Here is a 17,824-nt window from a genome sequence, read left to right as displayed (position 1 = left end):
TTCACTTTCAGTCTGTGTGAGTCCCTTCTAATGAGGTGGGTCTCTTGTAGACAGCAAATGTATGGGTCATGTTTTTTTTATCCATTCAGCCACTCGATGTCTTTTGATTGGACCATTTTGTCCATTTACATTTAAAGTTATTATTGAAAGGTACTTGTTTGTAGCCATTTCTATTTTTTTTTGTGGCTGTTTTCTTTCTGGGATTTTTATTTCTTCTTTTTACACCAGTCCCTTTAGCATTTCTTGCATTGCTGGCTTAGTAGTGATAAACTCCCTTAGCATTATTTTTTTTTTTAAGTTCTTTATTTCCCCTTCAATTTTGAATGATAACCATGCTGGATAGAGTATTCTTGGATTCAGTCCCTTGCGTTGCATCACTTTGTAAATTTTCTTCCATTCCTTTCTGGACTGATGTGTTTCTGTTGAGAAAACATTTGATAACCTAATGGGAGATCCCTTGTACATAACTTTCTGTCTCTCTCTTGCAGCCTTTAACATTCTCTTTGTCCCAAACATTTGCCATCATAATTACAACATGTCTTGGTGTGGGTCTTTTCAGGTTCATCTTGTTTGTGAATCTCTATGCTTGTGTCATTTTTTTTCTTCCCCACATCCGGGAAGTTTTCTGACATTATTTCTTCAAATATATTTTCTAAACCTTGTTCCTCTTCCTGTCGTTCTGGCACCCCTATTATTTGCATGTTGCTTCATCTCATGTTGTCCCAAAGCTCCCTTAGGCTCTCCTCCTGTCTTTTAATTTTTTTCTCTATTTGCACTTCAGTTTGGGTGTGTTTTCCTTCCCTGTCTTCTAATTCACTAATTTGGTCTTCTGCTTTTCCTAGTCTGCTGTTGAAACCTTCCATGGTGTTTTTTATTGCAGCTATATCACTCTTTATTTCTTCTTGATTCTTCCTTAGGTTGTTGATTTTTTCATCCATCCGGTTTATGACTGCATGACCCTTAGTCTGAATTCTTTTTCTGACATATTGCATGCTTCCATTTCACTTAGCTGCTTTTCTGGCAATTCTTCCTTTTCTTTTCTTGGGGAGTTTCTTTGTCTCCCCATTTTTGCTCTCACTGAAGGATCTAGGTGTTGAGTCATGCAGGGGCTGCTCCTCGGGTGGCAGTGGCTTCCCGGGCGGCAGCTGCACCTTGGGTGGTCATGGCAGTGGCTGCTTCTCAATTGGCAGCAGCTCCTCTGGTGGGCACTGCTCACAACAGTGGTGGCTCCTCTGGCTGGCGAGGGTGGGATGCTTGTGCAGCTGCTGCTTCTTGGCGAGGGGCAGGTTGTGCAGGGCTGCTGATCCTTTGATGTAGGCATGCTGCTCACAGGGCTGCTGCTCCTTTGATGGGGGCAGGCTGCTGGCGCAGCTGCTGCTCCTCAGATGGGGATTGGCTGTGCGTGAGGCTGCTGCTCCTCCAATGAGGGCAGGCTGCTTGTGGGGCTGCTTCTCCTCGGACAGGTGCGGACTGCGTGCGATTGCTGCTTCTTGGATAGAAGCAGCCTGCTCGTGCAGCTGCTGCTCCTCAGATGGGGGCAGGCCACATGAGGCCGCCATTCCTCAGACAGGGGCGGGCTGCTCATGGCTGCTGCTCCTATGGTCATGGTTTCCTGGGCTAAAGCATTAGGCCAGCCAGAGGGGAATGCACTTCAGAACTTACAGGAGCCCGCGCCAAGGGTGGCTGCAGTCTGGGTGACTGTGGGACTGCAGCTGAGGTAGCAGGTCCCTGTCAGGGGTGGCTATAGAGTCTCGGGTGTTATCTGAGGACACCCTGGGTGGAGTGAGGCTTGCCTCCCAGTCACAGAAGCTCTCCCCTTCAAAAAGGCATGGTCTCTGCGAAAGAGCCGGCCGCTCTGGGACTGTTTGCAATGGTAACAGAGGCTGCCTGGTTAGGCAAGCCTGGTCAGCCTCCCCCTGGAGGCCCTGCATGATCTAACTGTGCCTCACTCACACACACACACCCCACATGTCCACACACTCCTCTTTTGCTCCCTCACTCACTCATGCTTTCTCCCTCACTCCTGCCTTCTTCCTGCCTTTGTAGTTGGGTCTGGAGTATTATTGACCCATTTGTACATGGAGTCTCCTCTCCAGGTGTCTGGTTTTGTGGCTGGCTCTTTACCACATTGGCCAAACAGGATACAATTCATCTCGACAAGACACGGCACAAAAGGAACAAAACACAAATGTACTCACGACACCGATAACCTCAATACAAGTGACCACCAGAGAAAAGAGAATTAAGGGAGAGAAAAGAGAACACAGATGATATTGAAGAGGAAAAAAATGGTATGAGAGAAAAGGAAAGGGAGAAAAAGGAAAAAAACAAACATATATATATATATATATATATATATCCAGAGAACAAACAGATAAACCAAAACATACAAACACCAAATACCCAGTAAAGAGGGTAGGGGCAGAATCTTATATACAGAAAGTAAGGCTAAGGAATTGGATGAATATGGGGAGGACCTCAGTTCAGTATAGAAGAAGTAGAAAGAGGATGAGTGGATAAGAAGAAAGAGAAAGAGAAAAAATAATTAAAAAATTAATTTAAAAATCGGATAAAATAAAAAAATAGAATGATGAAAAATAATGCAAAAAGAAATAGAAAATAAAGAAACAAAAGAAAATAAAGAAAAAAGAAAAAATATTTAATAAAATAAAAATGAGGGCTGGTTCAAGATCCCACTCTTCTGTACTGTCTAGCACTTCTCAGTTTCCTGTTGCTGGGACTGAAGGCCTCCCTTTAGGCCAGTCCCTGTGGGCTCTCAGGGACTATTCAGATTTTTTTTTTTTTTTTGTATCCTTTGTATCACTCAGGGTGTAGTCTGGGTGTGGCTGTATTGGTTGTCTGCAGACTGCAGGGAGGGGCTATCTCTTCAGGAGAAAATGGCTACCTAGGTCAGGCACATCAGGTATGGCTCCAGACTCATGGCCACCTCTCCCTAACCCTCTCCTCTCCCCAGACTCCACAAGTCCGCACCTCCACCTGCATCTCAGCCACTGGTGAGTGTCTGTATTTGAAAGGTCCTATGAACTAGGTTCAGCCAACAAAAGCAAAGACCAAAAAGAGGGGAAAGAGCTGCACCACTGCAAGCCCTCTCTCCCGTGGCACAGTGCGGCACGGCCTGGCAGCCGTCCAGGCTGCCCCCTCTGGGCTCAGTCTCTCTGAGCTGTGGACCCTGATCTAGAATCCCCTGCCCCCAGCAGTCCTGTGGACCTCCTTTCCACAGTTAGAGGCTACACCTGTCCTAAGCGATGTGGCCTTGGTGCCCTGTGGTTTCCCTCTGACCCTCTGGGCTCAGAGGTCTCACAGCTCTCTCCAGCCCACATCACTGATTTTACCATTTTCCAGGTGTCCTCTGCCCTTCCCAGCTGCAAATTGTCTCACCAGCTGTGTCTACTTTACCAATTCGGGGTGAATGTTATTCGATCTTGTTGCTCATTCTTTCTGCTCTGGGACAAGGCTCAGGACACTTCTGTTTATTCCGCCACCATTTTGTATCTCCCAAATTTTATCTCTTTATACCCAGTACCTGCTCTTATACAAAGCAAGACCTTCATAATGAAAATCCTTCATTCTTACCATTTTCTCCCAGTCTTTCAGTCCCTTTCTAGCCTCTTATTCACCCTCGAATAACTGGAAATTTCTGTTTGATCATGAAAACTATTGTTCCACTAGTCTCATTGATCTTTTGGAAAATTTTCAAGAAAATAAAAGCTTCAACTGGAATATTGACCTTATTTTACTTTTATTTATTTATTTTCTCCAAACTTGTACTTTATCTCCAAGACTATAAATTTAAGGCAGTGAAAGAAGCTGAAAATGGCATTTCTAGTGGAAAGGCAGTAAAAGTGGGAGAGGAAGTTCTATAACACACCCATCAATTATTTATTCAGTAAACAATAAAGGAATAGAAAAGCTGCCAGGACCATGTTAGTAACAGATTAAGTAGTAAGGAAATAAAAGCTTGGCAAATTCAAAAACAAAAAAATGAGTGTCATTCATAACCATCAAGACACAACTTAAATAAAACAGTCAGTGAATTATTAATTGGTCTCATTATGTTAATTGTGCCAACATTTGACAGCAGAATGTGAGATGAATCATGGAATTTTTAGAAAAATAAAAGTTTAATAACCTTTGTGGCACATCCATTGCACTTGGATTCAATGACTCAATAGTCTCATTACCAAAGAGGTTATTCTAATGAAATATTTTAAATGCCCTTTAAAACACTAGACATGTGTTCTGCGAGAAAAAATATTATATAGTTATTTTAGTTAAAAGTGAAATTTTCAATAGGAAACTTTTTTCCAGCCCATATTTTCATTGGGATAGAAATCATGATTTCTACCATAATTTTATGTCACTAAAATACACTTAAAATATTTCTGGTCCGGCCAGCATGGCTCAGTGGTTGAGCGTTGACCTATAAACCAGGAGGTCATGGTTAAATTCCCGGTCAGAATACATGCCTGGGTTGCAGGTTCCATCCTCAGTGTGGGGCATGCAGGAGGCAGCCAATCAATGATTATCTCTCATCATTCATATTTCAATTTCTCTATACCTCTACCTTCCTCTCTGAAATCAATAAAAATATATTTTTTTAAATATTTCTGTGACTCTAGTCCTATAAAATAGTGAAAACAGCATCAATATGTTTGGTCAAGTTCTTCACATTAGTGATTCTCATGATTACTTCTTTATAAGGTTGTATATAGTATGTAGATAAAGATTCTTTTAAAGCCAACTAATGGGCTCATTTGTCATGAAGTTGGACAAGAATTCTCAGTAACTATCAGGGTTCTGACAACCAACCATAGTATAACAAAATCTTGTTTATATGTAAACTAGAAGCCTGATGCACGAAATTCATGCAAAGGTAAGGTCCCTAGGCCTGGCCAGCGATCAGGGCCAATTGGGGCCTTCTAGCTACCAGCCAGGGCCTTCCTTCTGGCTGCTGGCCAGGGCTTCCCTTTCCGACTGCTGGCTGAGGCTTCCCTTCCCCAGCTGCCAGCTGCTGGCCAGGGCCTCGCTTGCCTGGCTGCCAGCTGCAGGCCGGGGTCTTCCTTCATTCCAAGCCACCCACTGGTGGTCAGCACACATCATAGAGAGCAATAATACTCCCAGTCTCCCAGTCGAACTCCTGCGGGGACACTTTGCATATTAGCCTTTTATATAGAGAGATTTTGACTGATCACATGTGTAAGAATCTGAGTTAGAACTGTAAAATAACATATGTTTGTTTTCAACCTTTATTGGGATGACATAACATCAGAAAGCCTGGGCGGAGTCTGCTCCTCTGGTATCATTTTGCTTCTAAACAGATTACTGCTTCAAAGTATGGGTCCTCGTCTATCTTTTCCCCCACCAAATTGAACTAAATGTTGCAAACATGTTGGCACAGCCATATGTAGGTGCTTACCTATGAAGGTCACTTCCAAAGCTTAAGAATTACAGTAAAAATTCTGCCTGCACAGAAAAAAAAAATAAGTTTATAAGTATATTGAGTTTTAAGATAATTGTTTTGATAAATTATTTTGATAATAGAAACCTGGCCTTTGTATTGATAAAACTACAGCCTAAATAAGACCATATTTCTCTTACATTCACATTTTTATGTATATTACAGATGTGATCCAGCTGTATTAATGAATATGGGCTAAAAACATATGAGAATTAAATCTAAATGAACACAGAAGACTTAGGTCTCAGGAGGGATGATTATGTGATACCTAAACAAGTTGCTAAACTTCTCTGTGACTCACTTTTTTATCTAAAAAAAAAAAAAAGAAAATTGTGCCTGTTCTTCATGGTCATACAATTGGGGTAATAAGAACTAATATTTGTAAACCCCAATTCTGAGGAAGAACTTGCAATATAAGTTCAAGGTTTGTTTCTTATTACATAAAATTATCAATATCGCCTACCTGTACTAAGTTGGTAATATGGAAACTAAATAACTTCAAAGTCTGCAAACCAATCATAGACATTTTGTGCTGGTGATTTAAAATGTAAAGATAATTATAAACTATAGATTTAAAATATGGAACAAAATAACAAAATTTCCTGATATCTAAAAATTTACTGAGTACCTGCTATGTATAAGAGAAGGGCTGTCCTCGGGTAATTGTCAGTCTAGTTGGATAAATGAGAATATTGAATTCTTCAAGGGAGTAGAAGTTGTCTGAACAATTAGATTCATAAATAAAATAAAAGTCCTCCTGTTAGCTGTCATGAAAAGAAAAACAAAATAATGCCTGTCATAAATGGCACAGGATATAGGTTAGAATTGTCTTCAATTGTTAAATCTTGGAAGTTGTATTTTTGTTTGTTTGTTTTTTACCTTTTTTTCTTATATTTTTAAAAATATTTTTGTATACCCCATTGACTAGACATTACATAACTTAATATGTGATCATCCCAATAAATCCCACACCTATCCAGCACCACGCCTAGTTATTACAATATTATTGACTATATTCCCTATGCTGTACCTTTCATCCCCATGACTATTCTGTAACAACCAATTTGTACTTCTTAATACCTTCACCTTTTTCACCACCCATCCCTAATACCCCTCCCATCTGGCAACCAACAAAAAGTTCTCTATCTATAATTATCTCCTAGATGTTAGAGACCACTACCCAGAAACATTCAGCTGATAAATTCAGTGATGAGAGATTAAATTCTACTTAACATACTATTTTCAAGAGACATTTTAAATGACTATCTTGCCAACCTTGCTCAGTATTAGGGCAACTGAAAACTTTTCATCAGATAAAGAAAAAAGGAAGAAAAAGATTCTCCTTTTCCACTTACCATAGTTTGAGATTGCTCTTGAATGACTGTGCACTGAGACACTGTCATAAAGTATGAATGTTGACAAATAAATGAATACCCACACATGACAATAAGAAATATTAGAATTTCTTTTTTTATTAAATTGTAATTTTTGCATTGTTGCTTATTTGATTCTTGGTAAACTAGGGCAAGATTTATGACTACCAAGCTCTCTACACAGCTCTTGCAATTAATATGAGTTTTTACATTACTCTCAGATGAAATTATTCTCTTAAAATCAAACATTGTAGAACTATTTTGATTTTGAGATTGAAATTTGGCTCTAGATAAATGTATGTGAAACTCTAGAGTTGATACAAGTAAGGCTTATTCTTGGCCTTCAAATGCTAAATTTTGAGTAAATGGCTATAACTAGCACAAATTAAATCCTATAATAATTTCCTGGTGAAATACTTCATTATATGGTATAGTTCAGCTTTGTTATACTGCTTGTTTACATTAATAAAACTCACACCTGCTAAAGAATTATAATCACATTATCTACTGATATTTCTAATTACTCTGCTTACCCCACCGGTCCCCTCTCCTCTTTCCTATCTTTAAAGGCTGTGTTTTAAAGCAGCAGAAGGGTTAGACTAAGAATGATGAGTCACAGATAATATTCTGTGTTTTTACAACAAAATAGCTCTTGCTTAGATTACCAAGAGAGTTGGGTTGTGATCAAATCATGTATAATCAATTCACTTAATATGTTCTTCTCTGATATTGGTTTTAGTTTCTATCTGTTGGAAGCAAGGTAGATATTTCCCTATATTCTGAGTTATTTGGAATTGTTACTAGAAAAGTTTCACAATAACTTGGTTTTATTTAGTTTGTATGTGTTATAACATTCGAGTTGAGAAGCATTTTTATCCTGATGAAATTTTAGGGATGACTTTATGATGTGACAGTAACATAAATGAGTACACTTTGAAAAGAAAGGGGAAAAAATGAAACATCTTCATTGTAAAGAGATTCAATGTACTTTCTTTAAAGTTTCTGTTGAGGACTGGCCCCCTCGTTTCATTAGAAAGGGGAGTGGGAATCAAAGGAGGTTGACAGTTGGCTGACGTGTTTGTCTAGCTACTAAATCATTGCATTCATGCTAAGACCTCCTATGTGTTCCCATTAAATCCCATTCAGCTCATGAGGTAATATATGTACTGTAGCCTATGGCTGGATTATCGCTGTGTGTTTTTTTCCTCCCCGTTAAATTCTCACAAACTCACATAGTTCTCTAGGCTTTCTTTTAAAGTTTTTTATTTAATGTGGATAGACCTCAAAACTAAATGTCGAGGGGAAAAAAGAAAGATGTGGAAATATATTTATCGTGTGGTGTCATATTATATGTGTATTTATATAAATTATATTTTAAAATATACACTAAACTCATAATCATAGTTGCCTCTAAAGAAAATTCAAAGGTAATAGGGCTGAGGTTTGTTGCCAACGAAGATTTCAACTTCATCTGTAAAATGTTTTGTTTTTAAAAGTATGAAATCTATTGATCTGGGACAGGAGTGGGGTATTACAGTGTCCTGTGAGTTTCTCTGTATTCTTTGAAATATAAATGAATAAGCAGTGGTGAAAGAGTAGGGGTTAAGTGTACAGGATCTGGAAAGAGACGGCCTGGATTTAAATCTTACAGTTACTACATGACCGGGGCAAGTTACTTAACCTTCCAGTGCCTCAGTTTCCTAACCTGTAAAGTGCGTTAATAATAAATACTACCTACCTTATTGGCTTGTTGTGAAAAGTAAGTGAGGTAATACACAAAAAGTCTTTAGAGCAATGCTTGGAGCATGGCAAGTTTTTAACAAATTATGACTAATAAGTAATTTTTTTAATGTCTCAAAAAGTTTTCTAGAGTATTGTAAGTCTTTTTTAAGGAACTTTTATAAATGGGCTTATTACTGAATAAATATTAAAGCAATGTGTATATGAAATAATTATAAACATGCTTAATTATTTAACAACGCTCCAGAAGTAGAACTTCAGTAAAATATTTGCATATTTCATTCAAAGTATTAGGAGGCCACTTCCTTCCAACTCACTATAGTATTCTACTCCTTCTCTACCACCCTCTCAACTGTCCGATCTTTCTTCTTCTTTTTCTAATATCTTTTTTTTTTTTTTAGTACTGAATCTACATAGCACAACCCAAATCGTTTTGAACACAAACGCAGCAAGTATGCATTTCTTCTTTTGGCGACAGTAGCCTTAGTATTAACTGAGAGGCAGGCTGGATAATGTGACACCCGCTTTACTTTCAGAGGACTTGTTAATATCAGCTCTGAATTTTTCATGACGGCTTCGGTAACCTGTAGCCTGGAGCTGAAGCTCTGGGGGTTTCCACCACAAAGAGGTGGATCAGCTGAGCTCTCACTTCCCATCTGGCACTGGGTGACAGGGACAGTCAGGGGGGCTGCAGGAAACCTGAAGAAGAAGAGAGCTGATGTGGGGCACCCATTGTAGCGCATAAAAGGCTAAACATGTGCTGTTGTATGGATGTATCTTTGAGACACTTGTTTATCACTGGCTTCAGAATATACTTAGCCAATGTGTTTAACGTTAGAGTCACAAGAACAGCTGCCGCTCGTGTAAGCAATACCCCCATACACAGTGGCATCCTGATTTGCCAAACCAGATTCAGGACCTCTCTGCAGTGAGTGTTTTATGCTGCTTGGCATGCCTCTTATTTACCCACACACACAGGCGTACACGTGCAGGCATATACGCAGACACACACGATGGAGATTTGAAGCTCTTTGAAATTGTACACCATTTTAGCTAAGTCCCAAAGGTAACAGAATGATCTCAAAGTTCTCACAAGAGCTGTATTTTACGACTGAAAATAAACAAAAATAAAAAAAACTGAACCTTTTTTGGGAGGGGTGGAATGCTCAAATATATGTGAAAAGTCAAAAGAGAAAAGAAAAGAAATAAAGAGAAAAGAAAAGACCAAATTTGAGAATTTGAACATTTACATTTCCTGAGTCTTAGGGTTCTATCATTTTTTACTGATATATATAGTTCCCCTCTTATTTGTAGGAAGTTGGATCACTGCACACTTGATATTATTTTTAATAACTATAACAATTGAGATTTGCTCTGGACACACCCATTCTTAGAATGCAGAGTATTTACAAGCACGCCAGGAAGAAAGCGCTCTCTTAATTGCAGTGTTCTCTAGTCACGCCCTTTGTATCTGTTCTATCAAGAAAGAAGTTAAGGAAATAATGTTGTTTGTACTTGGAAAACATAATTTTGTAGAGTTATAACTCTCCAGCCCTGAATGAGAAACAATGAAAACAGTACATATGTGCATTGCTACTATGATTTTTAAAAATACTTCATCAACAGAAAACTTTTTGAACTAATTCTAATTTTCATTTTCTTCTCATCTGTCTCACTATTTTCAGTCTGCCACTCCAATATTTCTCTACTTTTAAGATGCATTTTATTCTTCCTTTTTTGGTGTGTGAGGGATGTCATTTTTAAAAGCTCATTAACATTTACTAACACTCTCACTTTTTGAAAGATCTAACTGAAGGTTGACTTTCAACAAAAAAATTGTATTAAAATAATATAAAAGGTGTACATTTACAGAAAAGTCATAGTACTCAAACAGTTTTACAGATCTATTACAACAAAACAGTTAAGATATTAAGCAATTAATTTAAACTACAATCATGGATTCAATGCACTTTGATGATATTCTCCAACTATAGAGAGACTCAGATGAAACTACATAAGAGTTAATCCCTTGTTTCTTTGTACACAGACCAGCTTGTTATATTCTTATAAAAGGATTATGATTGATAATTCAATAAATTGAAGAGATGTTCACTCTGATTTTTAAATTATTTTACCACAAAAATGTTTTAAGAAAAGGTTTAATTATTCAAACCAGCCTATGTCTTGTATAGCAAATGGAGAATTGATAATTATAATTTTAGCTGTCAAACAAGAATTAGACTCTCTTGGTCTTTAACCCTACATGTTTGTTTATCTTTTCTAAATAACAAATTACTTCCAAATTTAGTTGCTTAAAATAGGCAATTTATTTTGCTCATGATTTGTCTGGGTCAGAAATTCTAGTAGGATTTGTCTGGTCAGTTCTTACTTGGGGTCCCTCAAGTGGTTGCAATCACTGGAGCCCCAGACATAAGTGGGGGTGCAGTCATCAAGAGTCACCTGGGTTGGACATCTAAGATGACTCGCTCTCATGGCTGGCGCTGGATGTTGGCTGTCAACTGGGATCTCAGTTGTACTGTCAACCAGAATTCCTACCCAAGGTCTCTTGAGCATGGCCTTGGCTTCCTCACAGCAAGATCTAAGGAGAGTTGGACTTCTTATGTGGCAGCTCATGATCCAAAACACAGGCGTTCCAGTGACAGAGATAAAAGCTGCATTGGAATCCACACAATGCCTCTTTGGCTCCCATATCCAAAGGGAGGGGAAGAACGTAAAAAAATTGTGGACATATGTTAAAACAACCACGCTACCCTCTATATGACAGTAGTACACCAACCATTTGAGAGATAACATGGAAATCGTAGGTCTTCACCATGAGCTCTCACAATAGAATATCATTTTAGTCCATGTAGAGCTCAAATCGCCTCAGATACCATGTAGTAGTTGTGACAAATTACATTTTATTATTTTTTAACATATTATGGGACCATAATATTTCTGGTCCCACCTGTTCTGTCAGAATCTTATCACTTCCCCCAGCAAGAGGTAGGATCTCTTTCTCTTTGCCTTGAACTCAGACAGGCCTTCCGATGGCCTTAACAAATAGAATGCAGCAATAGTGACACTACATGATTTCCAAGGCTGGTTCACAAAAGGTGATATGGTTTCTACCTGAGCTTCGCTCTAGGGAATGCTCACCCTTGGAACCCAGTCACCATATGGTAAGGAAGTTCAAATTATCTGTGGAAGCATGTCAAGGTATCCTAATTGAAGTCTCAGCCCATAGGTAAAGTCAACTGTGAGTTTTCAGATGACTCCAGCCCCTATGAGCCATTCTAGGTGATGCTGAGTCTAGCAGAGACAAGCTATCTCTGCCAAGCTTTTCCCCAGTTGAGATTTATGAGCAAATTAATGTTTTGGGGGTGATAGTTATACAGCAATAGGTAACCAAAATAAGTAACTGACCTCTAACCTGCTAGGCAACGGCACATTAGAACAAAAAGTGTTTAATTTACATATTAATCTTTGTTTGCTCTCAAGAACAGGGTAGGAAATGCATTTCAAGAATTTCTTGGAGTCAATAGAAATAAAAGCAAAATGGAATGGCTATTAATTCATAGATTCCCCAAGCTAGTTTTCAATTACTGAAAAAGTGTAGTGTGGTGCATTTAGTAGTTTTGAAGCTCTGTAATAACAACAAGAGCTTTTTAGAGCAGATTAATCAGAAACATGATGCTTCATACTTGAGAAAATGAGTGTACAAGACGTAGCTGCAGGTAATCAATCCATTCATTCACCCAGTAAATATTTATTGATTTTTTTTGTTATGTTCCAGACATTATTCTATGTGCAGGGAACACAGCAGTGAACAAAACAGACACTAACCTCCTCATGGAGTTGGTATTCTGAGAAATAAGTATGGGATAAACATATAATAAATAAAGACATAAAATATGTAAAATTCCAGTTGGTGATAAATGGAGGACAATTCCAGCGAAGGAAGATAGCGAGCATGGGGGTAGATGTAGGGAGATAATCACATAGAGGATGAGCAGGGAAAACCTCACTGTGATGATGATAGCTCTCACAAAAAGTTACAAAAAAATGAGAGAGCAAGCAAAGAAATTATCTAGGAAATGAATATTCCAAGCAGAGGGAGCAGAAAGTGCAGAGGCCACAAAGCAACAGCCTGGTGGTATAGTCTAGTAAAAGCAAGAAAGCCAGGTGTTGAATTTTAAGCAAAGGAGACTATAGTATGAAATAAAGGAAGTAGAGGACTATCTAGAGCAGTGGTTCTCAACCTTCCTAATGCTGTGACCCTTTAATACAGTTCCTCATGTGTGGTAACCCCTAACCATAAAATTATTTTCGTTGCTACTTCATAACTATAATTTTGCTACTGTTATGAATCGTGATGTAAATATCTGATATGCAGGATGTATTTTCATTGTTACAAATTGAACATAATTAAAGCATAGTGATTAATCACAAAAACAATATGTAATTATATATGTGTTTTCCGATGGTCTTAGGCGACCCCTGTGAAAGGGTCGTTCAACCCCCAAAGGGGTCGAGACTCACAGGTTGAGAACCTCTGATCTAGAACCTTCCAAGCAATTATAAAAATTTATTCTGCATGAGAAATGAATTTTTGGGGAAGGTTTCAGTAAAAGGATGACATGGTATAACTTAGATTTTAAAAAGATTTTTCTGGCTACTGAAATGACATTATGCAATAACGTAAAAAAGTGGAATAATGAGGTGAATGAAATAGTTGCTTGGACAAAAATAATAATGAGAGTGATAAGAAGTGATTGAATCAGGTTATATTTTGATGGTAGCAAACTAATAGAGTTGTTGACGGAGTGCATTGGAGTCAGGGATAACTCAAGATAGTTAAAGTGAGCTGCTAGAAGAATAAAGGTGCCATTTAATCAGATGGTGAATACTATGGGAGAAGATGATTTGGTGGGGAGATCATGGATCCTTTGGACATGTTAAGTTTGAGATGTCTACTGGACATTCAGTTAAATGATAGTTACCAGTCTGGAGATTAGTACAAACATGGAATTATCAATTTGGAGATTTCTGTGTTTTTAGAAAATATGTTTTTTTATTGATTTCAGAGAGGAAGGGAGGAGAGAGGTAAAAACATCAATGATGAGAAGAATCATTGATCGGCTGCCTCCTGCACGCCCCCTACTGGGGATGGAGCCCTCAGCAATCCTGGGCATCTTCCCTGACCGGGAATTGAACTGTGACCTCCTGGTTCATAGGTCAACGCTCAACTACTGAGCCACACCAACCAGGCTGGAGATTTCTATGTTTAGATGGTTCATCAGACTGGAAAAGTTCATCAAAGAGACTTCTGCTCTTTATGGGAACTGAAGTAAACAGTCATAAAGAGCAGACGGACACTAATCCTGATCCATTGTTTCACAGATTAGATATTCCTGGAAATAGAATTCCTTATCCGAAAGAAGAATTAAAAGATAATAAAACTGACTATTAATATCGATATATTCTTTGAATTGATAGCTCTACAACATGACCTATGTACAAAATGGCATCTATACCTAGTATTTTCTTTGCCTAAATATATTCACAATTTAGTATTGTGGGAACAATAAATTGTTGATAATGCAATTCAGTTACTTGAAGAAAATCTTGCTTGAATATAGTTTGTTTCTCTGTGTAACTAATAAAGTATTCCCCTTCTTAAGTGCTGTTACCTACCACAAATAATGTGGCCGACAGAAAGAAAGAAAAAGCAAAAATTGCAAGTTACTAAAGTGAGCATTTGCTTGTTTGCATATACTTAAAAATATCACATTTCAATTGGAAATGCCACCAGTTTGATCTGATGCTTAGATCACCTTCAACTTGCATACACAAGTGCAAATGTTGCCATCTGACCCAAATTTTTTTTTCCAGACTCAATAGTCCAAATTAAACAGTGCAGATTACCTAATATAAATTATCCAAGTGCCTAGCCTACAGAAAATACAAGATTAAAGGTCCCTTTATGGTACAATTTCTGCATAGGAGTTCTACATCGGCCAGAATTTACAAAAGGGACTATCAAAGAAGTTTCAGAGCTGGGAATTGCCAAAGAGATCAATCTCTTGACTGCTCTCCAACCAGTGAAAAAAAGTGCAAGTAAAAGGATGGTATTCTAAAACTCTGTGGAGCTAAAACACGATGATTTTCCAAAGAACCTTTATTGCTAATATACAGCCTCCTGGTTTTTCCATTGTGTTTGCAAAGTTTTTCAGAATATGGGCTGCTAGACCTCAGGATTTGGGGGGAGGGGAGAAGTGCACATGGACAAGTCAAGGTCATCATTAACATTTAACACGGTGAGAGAAAGACTGAGATTCACCTATTCACCCTTCCCTCTTCATTTAGCCCTCGTGGAGCTCAAGAGGGCAATGAATTAAATTTATTCCAGACGACCTGGGGTTTTAGCTACTGTGAGTGACAGACTGGTGTTGGAGGCAGCTATGAAAGAGTATGCCAATCTGAGCCTGCACTCCATTAACACAAGGAAAATAAATTAAAGTTAAATATACATACATTTAAAGCCTGCAAGTTCACGGTAGTGTGACTCAAAAAGTTTAATATTAATTTGTATGTCCTTGTCTGAAAGTTTCAAACTTGTGAACTTGCAAAAGTATTTGACATTTTGATGTAGCAAGTTCATAAGGCATACTTTGGGGAAAAGCGGATATGCAACTCTTTATTTGTTCATGCATAAAGCACCAAGCTATGTTACAATTCTATTTAATTATGGCATGGCTTTGCACAAAAGATGCCACAGCATTATAATAAAAACCACCAGATGTCACTGTTACAGATTATATTCAAGTATATGGTAATCTAAAAGATATGTTAACTTTTCATTACCCAGTTTGAAGAAATTCTGGTTTATAATTTTAACAACAAGAAAATATTGCGATTGTGCTTTCTTAACTTGTAGGGATTTTTTTCCTGTGGGTCTTTAACTCCTCTTTAATTCTTTTTGGTTATTTTTATAGTGGCTCTAAACATAATTAGGGGATACAAAATTTTTCCCACTGGGAAGTTTAGTATGCATGAGTTGCTGTCAAAAGTTTTCCTTTGAAAAACTTTATGTACAATTAAGATAACTTCTTACCTTCTCAGAAAAGTTGAAAGGCTGATTGGTGTTAAAGTAGACCAATAATTCCCTAATCCTCCGATTCTTTTACTTCAGCAGCATCAAATGTTTGGTAGATAGCTGGGCGTGGTGGAGAAGATGATTAGTTAAGCATGCAAATGAGTAGAGATTCCACACCCACAGCACTCACTGTTACATAGGGGAGATCAAAGATGAATTGATATAATTAGAGCAAAACTATGTCCTCTACGAGTATATAGGGTACGTTTCCCTTTTAACAGGAGCCTCCTGTAGAAAACATTTCTCGCTATTTAGCCTAAGTGAAACAAAGGATTTAATAATGAGAATTTCTGAGGCAAATTTTGATGTATACTAGAGTTTGGGATGTCTGGCAATACCCTGCAAGAGACAGTTTTATACCATTACAAACAGAGGTTTATTTAATGAGGCGATTGTGACATGTGTTGAACCAAAGGTTAACTGATTCAAATAAGGGCCTCACAGGACATCAGATGCAGTACCATTTGAAGGAACTGGTTTGCTTTTTTGTTTGTTTTGTTTTGTTTTATTTTAGGAAGGGCCATGTAGGTAGATGAAAAGGAATTGCATGACTTCATAGGTACTAGTTAAATCCCACTAAACTTATGTTGGTATGTTGCCATAGAGCAGTAAAATCTATTTAGAAAAGGAAAGGAAAAGTTAGGAAAGTTTTGAGAAGTGAAAACGTCCCTCTCTCTCATAGGAACAAGTAGTAACAGCCACAGAACCTGTCTGTGAGCTTATGCCATTGTGGAATGTTGTTCAGCATATGGAGAGCTCGGCCCTTTTGTTGTCAGCCCAGGGCAAGGGATGAATTATCCAGGTAAAATCAAGTTTATTCTCCAGTAGATGCAAAATATTTTCCCCAGGAGATGTCTAATACTCTAAGTAAAAAGCTGTTATGCAAAGAACTGAGAAACTAGCCTGCCATTGTTAAATATAATTTTTTGTAAATTTTAATGACAGTAAAAACAAAAACAGGGGCAGGTTGACTTGTGGTTTTCTTAGAAACATTCCCATGAGGGATGTCAGTAAAATCTTCCTTTCTAGGCTTCTTTATTTGAGTACAAAAAAGCAGGAAAGAGAGGGAAGAAGCTACCAGTCAGAGCTTTCCATCTTTTGCTTCTCTACGAAGTCTTTTAGTTCCATGATGGTTATGCTTAAATCTCCCAAACAGTGATAAAAACTTCGGTAATCAGGAACTGCACTAGATTCAACCTATTGCCCTATTTGAAAAGGCAAAGTCTATTTCAATTTCCTTGGGCTTCTGACTTTTCATTGGGGGACAGCACTGTTCCATCTATCTGATAAAGGACAAATGTCTCTAACCTGCACTTGCATGTCTCATTGTCCTTTTGGTTGTTGCTGTTGTTTTGTTGAGGATCTAGTCTCAGTGATACTGAGTGTGACCAATTAGAGAAACTTGTCAGGACAGAATACCTTACATTCTAAGAAATTAAGCTGAAATGTTTTCCAGATTAACATCTGCTTTGGTCCTAGAATATAAGGTTGCATGCAGAGAGTAAAGGGAATCAAGTAACGTTGTCACTTTATAGTCAACTCCTTTCCATTTTTAGGTCTGTTCAAGAAATAGTGGAGATGGGCCCAGCCGGCATGGTTCAGTGGTTGAGCATTGACCTATGAACTAGGAGGTCATGGCTCCATCCCCGGTCAGGGCACATGCCCAGGTTGCAGGCTCAATCCCTAGTGTGGGGCATGCAGGAGGCAGCAAGTCAATGATTCTCTCATCATTGATGTTTCTCTCTCTCTCTCTCTCTCTCTCTCTCTCTCTCTTTCTCTCTCTCTCTCTCCCTTCCTCTCTGAAATCAATAAAAATATACTTTAAAAAATAAAATAAATAAAAAAGAAATAGTGAAGGTGGGGCTTCAAATTCTAGTTGTTCGTTTGCTTGGTACAAAGTCAAATGTATGCCTAATCATTAAATCATACTTGTTTTATTATGTCTTCTGAGCTGTCTTTGCATTTTCCTATTGGTATCTAAGTCATCATGCCAGTGTTGGTCACCTCAGGGGCCATCAAATATAGAGCTCTTTCCCACACCCTGCTTATCTCCTTTAAACTCACATCCACCTT

The sequence above is a fragment of the Myotis yumanensis genome, unplaced genomic scaffold (assembly GCF_028538775.1).
Source record: "Myotis yumanensis isolate MYYU_CA2020_CCGP unplaced genomic scaffold, mMyoYum1.0.hap1 SCAF_1, whole genome shotgun sequence".
NCBI lineage: Eukaryota > Metazoa > Chordata > Mammalia > Chiroptera > Vespertilionidae > Myotis > Myotis yumanensis.
The sequence above is the reverse complement of the archived record's forward strand: the minus strand, read 5'-3'. Positions refer to the sequence as shown.